This window comes from Carettochelys insculpta, chromosome 1 (genome assembly GCF_033958435.1).
Source record: "Carettochelys insculpta isolate YL-2023 chromosome 1, ASM3395843v1, whole genome shotgun sequence".
Taxonomy (NCBI): Eukaryota; Metazoa; Chordata; order Testudines; family Carettochelyidae; genus Carettochelys; species Carettochelys insculpta.
The window spans coordinates 265,759,422-265,768,022 of record NC_134137.1 but is presented as its reverse complement, the minus strand read 5'-3'; positions in this window follow the sequence as shown (position 1 = coordinate 265,768,022).

Genomic DNA, 8,601 nt, shown 5'->3' with positions numbered 1-8,601 from the left:
CTGGTGGAATGACTTACTTCCTTATAAAAATGTAAGTCAAAACGAACTTTGAAATCAATGTATTCGTGAAAGAGAGAAACAGTTCAAGCTCATGCAACATCAAGTGCAGAAAATTGTGCTGAATTACTGCACTCTGTAAGAAGTCCCAGTAGCATGTATTATTTCCAACAACAATATCATAATCAACTGTGATTGTCCTAGAGTGGCATCCAGTAACACTTAGAACACTGAAGCTCAGACACTACTGGCAGGAAGGGCTGCTGAGATACTGAACCTGGTAATGCTCAAGTGACTGTGCCCCTCCACATAAATATCTACTCTCAGAGCAGCTTCAGCGCTCTATTTCACACTGTTCTCAGCTACCCTTGTATTCCTTCCTCAGCAACGCAGTGGTCACCACTCCCGGGTAAGTGATCCAAGATGTAATCCACCTTTCAGTGGTGCAAAGCTTTGTACCTTATTGCCTTCTTCAAGCAACACCCTGAATAGAAGATACCTTTGCGACAAGGAAAGGAGGTTGCTGACATCTGAAACATGTTTTCTCTGCACCAATCTCCTTTCTCTTATTTCATTTCTCACATTTGGAGGCTTCTGAAGATCACTGAAAAGGGGCAGATGCAGCCTATTGTGTCTGCCCTGACGTTTGATCTAAGGCATAAGGTGGAACAGTACTCATCTGAAAGAAATACCAGTTGTTGGGGTGGACTGGGACTAGGTGTAGTGAAGAAGGGAAAAGATCTTTTAGGAACTAAAAAGACATAGGAGATCTTAATTGAAGTAGACATCTAACATGGTAGGAAAAATAGGAAGTTGGAATAATGGAATGTGGAGATGGAAAATGAATTGGAAGGACTGGACAAGAAGATTAAAAGAGAAAGGCAAACAAGATCACAAAGGTTTAAGGTCACTACATTTTATTTTTGTCAGAAGTTAGGGCAGGAAAAAAATAAATAATTTTGTTTCGAACCACTGAAACTCTGGTTGACCCATGAGATTCTGCACTTACCTCAGTCCAGTTACAGCACTGTCCCCAGTCAATGATCATCCTAATGTAGCTTTAACTGTCTAAAATACAGATATGAATAATTAATGAGCTAATTGCAATTAATGTAAAGGGAGTGTAGCAACTGCCATATTAAATCACACCCAAGTTCATCTAGTTCAGTATCCTGTCTCTAAGAAAGACGACTGCCAGATGTGTCAAGTGAAACTGTAAAACAAACCACGAAACAATCCCAAAAACTAAACAGATGTTGGATCACCTATCTACTACATTTGTTCTCATGCTGATATCTAATAACTGCACTTTGGCCTAAGCCCTAAGGCAAAAGGTTTAACATCCCAACATTTTATTATTATTAAAACAGGATATTCTTGTTTTCCATATAAATGTCCAATCTTTGCTTTAATCTTGCCAACTTCTGGTCCTTCATGACTTCCTGTAACAATGTGTTCCACGGTCAAATTGCACATTGTGTGAAAAAGTACTTCCTTTTATGAGTTTTGAGATTTGCCACTTTTCAATTTAATTCAATGTTCCTCTGTTCTCTTATTAGGAGACAGGGAGAACATAAATTCCAAATTTAACTTCAAGACCATTCATCATTTTATATAATTTTATCATGTCCCCTCATCTCCTTTCTAAAGAAAATATAGTAAACCCTTGATTTAACAGACTAATAAAGGGGAAGGGGTGTCCCTTAATGCCGAAAGTCAGCTGAATCTGAATCTGCAGGAACAGACACACCTTGCAAGGTGGGAGGTGCACATGGCAGCTCTAGCAGAGGTGGCCCCAGCAGCTCTGGTGAGTTGCTGGTACTGATTTATTTATTGGCACTGGGGGGGAGCGGGGGAGAGGCTGGCAGACAGCATCCGTTATTTCTGAAGTCTTAAATCGGGGTCCACTAAATCGAGGGTTTACTGTAGTCTTTCCCAACTCTTTTCCATATGAATTTTTCCTATGACCTTGATTTGTCTGGTCACTTTTTTAAAAACTCCTTTAAGTATGGAACACCCTTTTGGCTTGTACTTCATACTGAATTCTGGAGGCTGCCTCACTAATAGCTATATTAGCATGCTAATATTTTCCATATTAATTTCCATTCTATTCCTGATACATCCTAACATATTGGTCTGACTGTAGCTGTACATTGAGCAGAAGTCTGAAATGAACTGTATAAAGAAACATCCAATCCCTTTCCTTAGGCTCTGAAATAGTATAAGTGTAGTTTAAATTCTTCCATTTATCAACACTGAACATAACCTGCCATCATGCTGCCCATTAGGTTGGCTTGTTTAGGTCTCTGAAATTCCTTACAGTCCTCTTTACTTCTGATTTACCTAATAGCATTGGGCCAACTGCAAATTTTGCTGCCTTCTCTGCTCACCCCATTCCTCTTTCCAGATAAACCCTAGTGAGGTGATGTCTAGCAGGATGGCCAGCTCAGTCTAAAACAAAATGGCTATTTACTTCTCTGTGAATATCAAAGGAATGCCGAAAATTTGTGTTTCTGCCAATCCGCTTGTTTGAACAGATGAAAAATGTTGACTGTATTGTTTTCCCATACCTCTGTTCTATTTGATATCTCAAACATAGTTCCTTTATGTGCACCCTGTAATTAGATAATCCTAGATCACGTGTGTATACTTCCATGTTTAAACTTCATGGAAACTAAAGGAACAATTGTTTGGATGGTACTATGTATCTGCAATTGAACAGGATTGGCGCCTTAGAACTGTAAATGAAGCAGCATGCTACCTGCAAAGCATGGGCCAGGTGTCTAACAATAGGAAATCCACAGACCCAGTTTGTGTTTAGTCAGAAGGAGAGCCTGCGCTGGAGATACTTTCCACACTGCGTTATGGAGAAGACAGCTGTAAGAATGGGTTCTGGGAGCAATCCTGTATCTTTGGATCCACAGACAGGGTGGAATACTGAGTGATGGACAGAGATCCTTAGAGCTATTCTAGGTAATTGTGAGAAATGTATGAAAAACTAGCAGATTACAACTCTGCTGTCATTTATGATTTACAAGCTTTGACCCATCTGTTAATGTATCTTACCTGTGTCTCTCTCTCAATAACTCATTTATTTTCCTTATCTAATAATCCTTTAATTAGTTAACTAGAGAAACTGTCTGTCAGCATTTTCTTTGGTGCAAGACACAGATTATCCATTGACCTACAGTAAGTGATCAACTCTTTGGGATTCTGAGTAACCCAATGTGAGGTGATTTTATATTTTAATAAACTTTCATCACAAAGTTTAGCTGGGTGATAAAGAGGGACTGGTGACCCTAAGGGGACGTCTCTGGTTCCACAGTAAGAAAAATAGAGTGATCCAGGACTGCACATTTGTTACTGTTTTGGTAAAATCCAATTATAAAGTATATCACCCATGTGGGGTGGCTACCCTGTTTTCAAAACAAACAAAAAAAACCAGTGCAGTAGCACTTTAAAGACTAACAAAATCATCTATTAGGGGGTAAGCTTTCATGGGATAGATCCACTTCTTCAGACCACTTGGCTCACCACCTAATAAATGATTTTGTTAGTCTTTAAAGTGCTACTGGACTGCTTTTTTGTTTTGACAGAATATAGACTAGCATAGCTATCTCTCTGTTACTACCCTGTTTTCAGGCAGTCTGATGAGAGACTGGCACTCTCAGTTGTAAGCCGTTTCAGAGAGCACGACTATCTGGTACCAAAGCACCCTTCTGCTAACTTTTTGCCATGAAGAAAACTGGCTGCTTCATCCTCATGTTAACCTGCAAAGACAGAATCACACAGAATCACAGGGCTGGAAGGGACCTCAGGAGGTCATCTAGTCCAGCCCCCTGCTTCAAGCAGGATCAACCCCCACTAAGTCATCCCAGCCAGGACCTTGTCCAGCTGGGACTTAAAAACCTCAAGGGATGGAGAATCCACCACTTCTCTAGGCAACGCATTCCAATGCTTCACCACCCGCCTGGTGAAGTAGTTTTTCCTAATATCTAACCTACACCTCTCCCTCTTCAACTTCAAACCATTACTCCTTGTTCTGCCATCTGACACCACTGAGAACAGTTTCTCACCCTCCTTTTTAGAGCTCCTCTTCAGTAAGTTGAAGGCTGCTATTAAATCACCCCTAAGTCTTCTCTTCTGTAAACTAAACAAGCCCAAATACCTCAACCTATCCTCATAGGTCTTGTGCTCCAGACCCTTAATCATTTTTGTTGCCCTTCGCTGAATCTGCTCCAGCAAATCCACATCCTTTTTATACTGGGGGGGCCCAAAACTGGACACAATATTCCAGATGTGGCCTCACCAGTGCCGAACACAGAGAAATAACTACTTCCCTAGATCTGCTCGAAATGCTCCTCCTAATGCACCCTAGTATGCCGTTAGCCTTTTGGCTACGAGGGCACAGTGTTTACTCATATCCGCCTTTCATCCACCATGACCCCTTGGTCCCTTTCCATCGTACGGCTGCTGAGACAGTCGGTCCCCAGCCTGTAACAATGCTTGGGATTCTTCTGTCCCAGGTGCAGGACTCTACACTTCTCCTTATTGAACCGCATCAGATTTCTTTTGGCCCAGTCCTCCAATTTATCCAGGTCCCTCTGGATTCTCTCTCTACCCTCCAGTGAATCTACCTCTCCCCCTAGTTTTGTGTCATCCACAAACTTGCTGAGGGTGCAATCCAGTCCCTCATCCAGGTCATTAGTAAAGATGTTGAACACCGGCCCCAGAATTGAGCCTTGCAGCACTCTGCTTGAAACACACCACCATCCAGATATTGAGCCATTGACCACTGCCCGTTGGGCCCTAACATCAAGCCAGCTTTCTATCCATCTTATAGTCCAAGGATCCAATCCTTCTTTCCTTAGGGACAAGAATGTTGTGGGAGACAGTATCAAAAGCCTTGCTGAAGTCAAGGTATATCACATCCACTGACTTCCCCTTGTACACAGAGCTTGTTACCTCATCATAGAAGCTAATCAGATTAGTCAGGCAGGACTTGCCCCTGGTGAATCCATGTTGGCTACTTTTGATCACTTTCCCTTCTTCCAAGTGCTCCAAAATGGATTCCTTGAGGATTCCCTCCATTATTTTCCCAGGGATTGAGGTAAGGCTGACCGGTCTATAGTTCCCTGGATTGTCCTTCTTTCCTTTTTTAAAGATGGGCACTACGTTTGCCTTCTTCCAGTCATCCAGTATCTCCCCTGATCTCCAAGAGTCTTCAAGGATAATGGCCACAGGTTCAGCAATGACCTCTGCCAATTCCCTCAGTACCCTGGGGTGCATTAAATCCAGACCCATGGACTTGTGCACATCTAGTTTTTCTAGATCTCAGAACTTGTTCCTTCCCCACAGATGGCTGCCCTCCCCGTTTCCCATACTGCATCATCTAGGACCATCCTGGGGAAGTTGACTTTGTCCGTGAAGACTGAGGCAAAAAAAAGCATTGAGTACTTCAGCTTTTCCTGCATCATCTGTCACTAGGTTACCTCTCTCATCCAGTAATGTCCCCACACCTTCTCTGATAACCTGTTTATTGTTCACATGCCTGTAGAAACCCTTCTTGTTACTCTTCACATCCCTTGCCAGCTGCAGTTCCAATTGTGCTTTCGCTTTCCTGATTACTGTCCGGCATTCTCTAGCCATATGTTTATACTCCTCAGTCAACTGTCCATGTTTCCATTTCTTGTATGCATCCTTTTTGAATTTAAGCTGACTAAGGATTTCCCTGTTAAGCCAAGCTGGTGCCTACCATGTTTCCATTTCTTACTATGCAGTGGGATGGTTTGTTCCTGTGCCTTCAGTAAGGCTTCTTTAAAATACTGCCAGTTCTCTTGAACTCTTTTCCCCTTCATCTTCATTTCCCAAGGGATCCTGCTCATCCATTCTCTCAGGGAGTCAAAGTCTGCTCTTCTGAAATCAAGGGTCTGTATGTTACTGCTCACTTTTCTTACTTTTGTCCGGATCATGAAATCTACGATCTCATGGTCGCTGCAACCCAGGTTCCCTCCCACTTGTATTTCTTTTGTTAGTTCTTCCCTGTTTGTGAGCAGCAGGTCAAGTTGCGCACAACCCCTGGTCAGTTCCTTCAGCACTTGTACCAAGAAGTTATTCCCAACATTCTCCGAAAACTTCCTGGATTGTCTGTGTGCTGATATATTGGTCTCCCAACAAATGTCCAGATGATTAAAGTCTCCCACGAAAACCAAGGCCTGTGATTTGGAAGCTTCACTTAGCTGCCTGAAGAAAGCCTCATCTATCTCATCTTCCTGATCTGGCGGTCTATAACAGACACTAACTACATCATCACCTCTGTTACTTCCACCTCTGAACTTAACCCAAAGACGCTCAACTGGATTTTTTCCTTCCTCATACTGGAGCTCTGAGCAATCACACTGCTCCCTCACATAGAGCGCAACTCCTCCTCCCTTTCTCCCGTCTGTCCTTCCTAAACAATTTATAGCCTTCCATGACTGGGCTCCAGTTATGCGAATCGTCCCACCAATTCTCCGTTATTCCAACCACCTCATACTTGTTTGACTGAGCCAGGGCCTCTAATTCTTCCTGTTTGTTTCCTAGGCTTCTGGCATTAGTGTACAAACATCTTAGAGAAGGGGCCAATTGCCCCGCTTTCTCCTCTTCACCCAGGAAACCCACTTGATTGTTCCCTCCTCCTTCCCCACTTACCTCAGGGCTTGTGTCACCTTCCCCGACAAACCTAGTTTAAAGCCCTCCTCACTAGGTTTGCAAGCCTGCCCGCAAAGATGCTCTTTCCTCTTTTAGTGAGGTGGATCCCGTCTCTTCTCAGCAATCCCTATCACGAAACAGAATCTCATGGTCAAAGAAACCAAATCCTTCCCTGCTACACCACCTACGCAACCACACATTTACCTCTGATTCGATGATCCCTACGCAGACCCTTCCTTCCACAGGGAGGATAGACGAGAAGACCACTTGTGCTCCGTATTCCTTGATCTTCCTTCCAAGGGTTATGTAATCTGCTGTGATCTCGTCAAAGTTGTTCTTGGCTGTATCACTGACCTACTACTTTACTGACATTTAACAATTAAGGAGGTATTTTCTTTTGCAAAAAATATTTCACCATCTTCACCACAAACATCTCCTTGAATTTCTGCTGGTATGTTGCAGTACAGCCATCACTCATAGAAGGAATGTGTTGAATATCTTAATATGCACATGAAAGTGCTACTTGTGAAAACTATCAAGCTACCAAGAATCTCAAAAATAAAGACAATCCTAATCGGTATCTCTTGTTCCAAGTCATGGTCTCATATTTGCAAAGATGGCTTATTTGACATGGAGTCCAAATATTCAGCAACAGAAAATCCCCATGATTCAGGTCCAAAAATCACTGCATGCTCAGCAAATGAAGCCTAAAAAACCTTTGAACAGAGGTGGTTTGGGAGTTAAACAGAAGTGTGAAAGACCTAACAAAACTAAGCCATTGGGCAGCTCATTAGCAGATGGAAATTCCATTTCAACAAATACTGAGTAACTAAATTTGGGGCAGGGGTATGCTGTATCATGGTTGAAGGTAATTGCCAAGGCTAGGCTGAAACAATGAGTTTTAACAGTTGCTAACTACTGAGGGTGCTTCTCTTCTTCCTGTCCCTAAGTTCTGAGGTGGAGGTCCTCTAGATCAGAAGCTCTGAAATGAGCATGAGCATGGAGGAAGAAAAGAGTAAGACCTCCACTGTAGCTATTTGCATATGGACTGATGATGGGGAGAGAGGAAGTTTTACCCTCTATTCTTGTCCCTTGGCTTTCTCAAGTTTTAGTGACTATACTAGAGTTTTTATTGACACCTCCAGATCAACTGCTGGTAAGTAAGCCTCACCCTTGCTGACTGAGCTAACCTTGTTATCCCCACCCTTGCTCTGGCTTATTTATACCTGGTGCCCTGCAGATTTCCAAGACCAGTGTCTGATGATGTGAGTCTGTGCTCATGAAAGCTCATGCTCAGAACTTTTCTGTTAGTCTATAAGGTGCCACAGGACCCTTCGTTGCTGGTGCAGATCCAGACACACACAGCTACTCCTCCGATACTATACTAGAGTTGCCAACCATTCAGGATTGTCCTGGAATATCTAGGTATTGAAGATTTTTGTCATGTGATGAAACCTCCAGGAATATGTCCAACCAAAATTGGCAACCTAAGCACGGACTTCTGTCAGTTTTCCTCAGACTTTGGAAAGTTGTTATTGAATGGACACTTCCCTTTGAGTCTTCCAGTGGTCAAACCCAATCCGCTTATATGTTTATTAAGAGTACTACATGCAGTGGCATGGTTTATGAGCAAACCCTCTGTATTCTAGACATAAATGCAGAATTAACTGTCTGGCATTGGGAAGAAATTTCCTCCATGGTCTTTCAAAGTTAATTATTGGACAATCAAAAGCTGGATTACTATGCCAAGCTCTGAATGCCACACTTTAGCAAATATTTGGATTAATTGAAAGAGTGCAGAGGAGATCAACAAAAATTATAAAAGGTTTAGAAAAACCTGACCTATAGGGAAAAGTTAAAAAGGTTAATAAAAACTGGGCACATTTAGTCTTGAGAAAGAAAACTGAGGCGTTA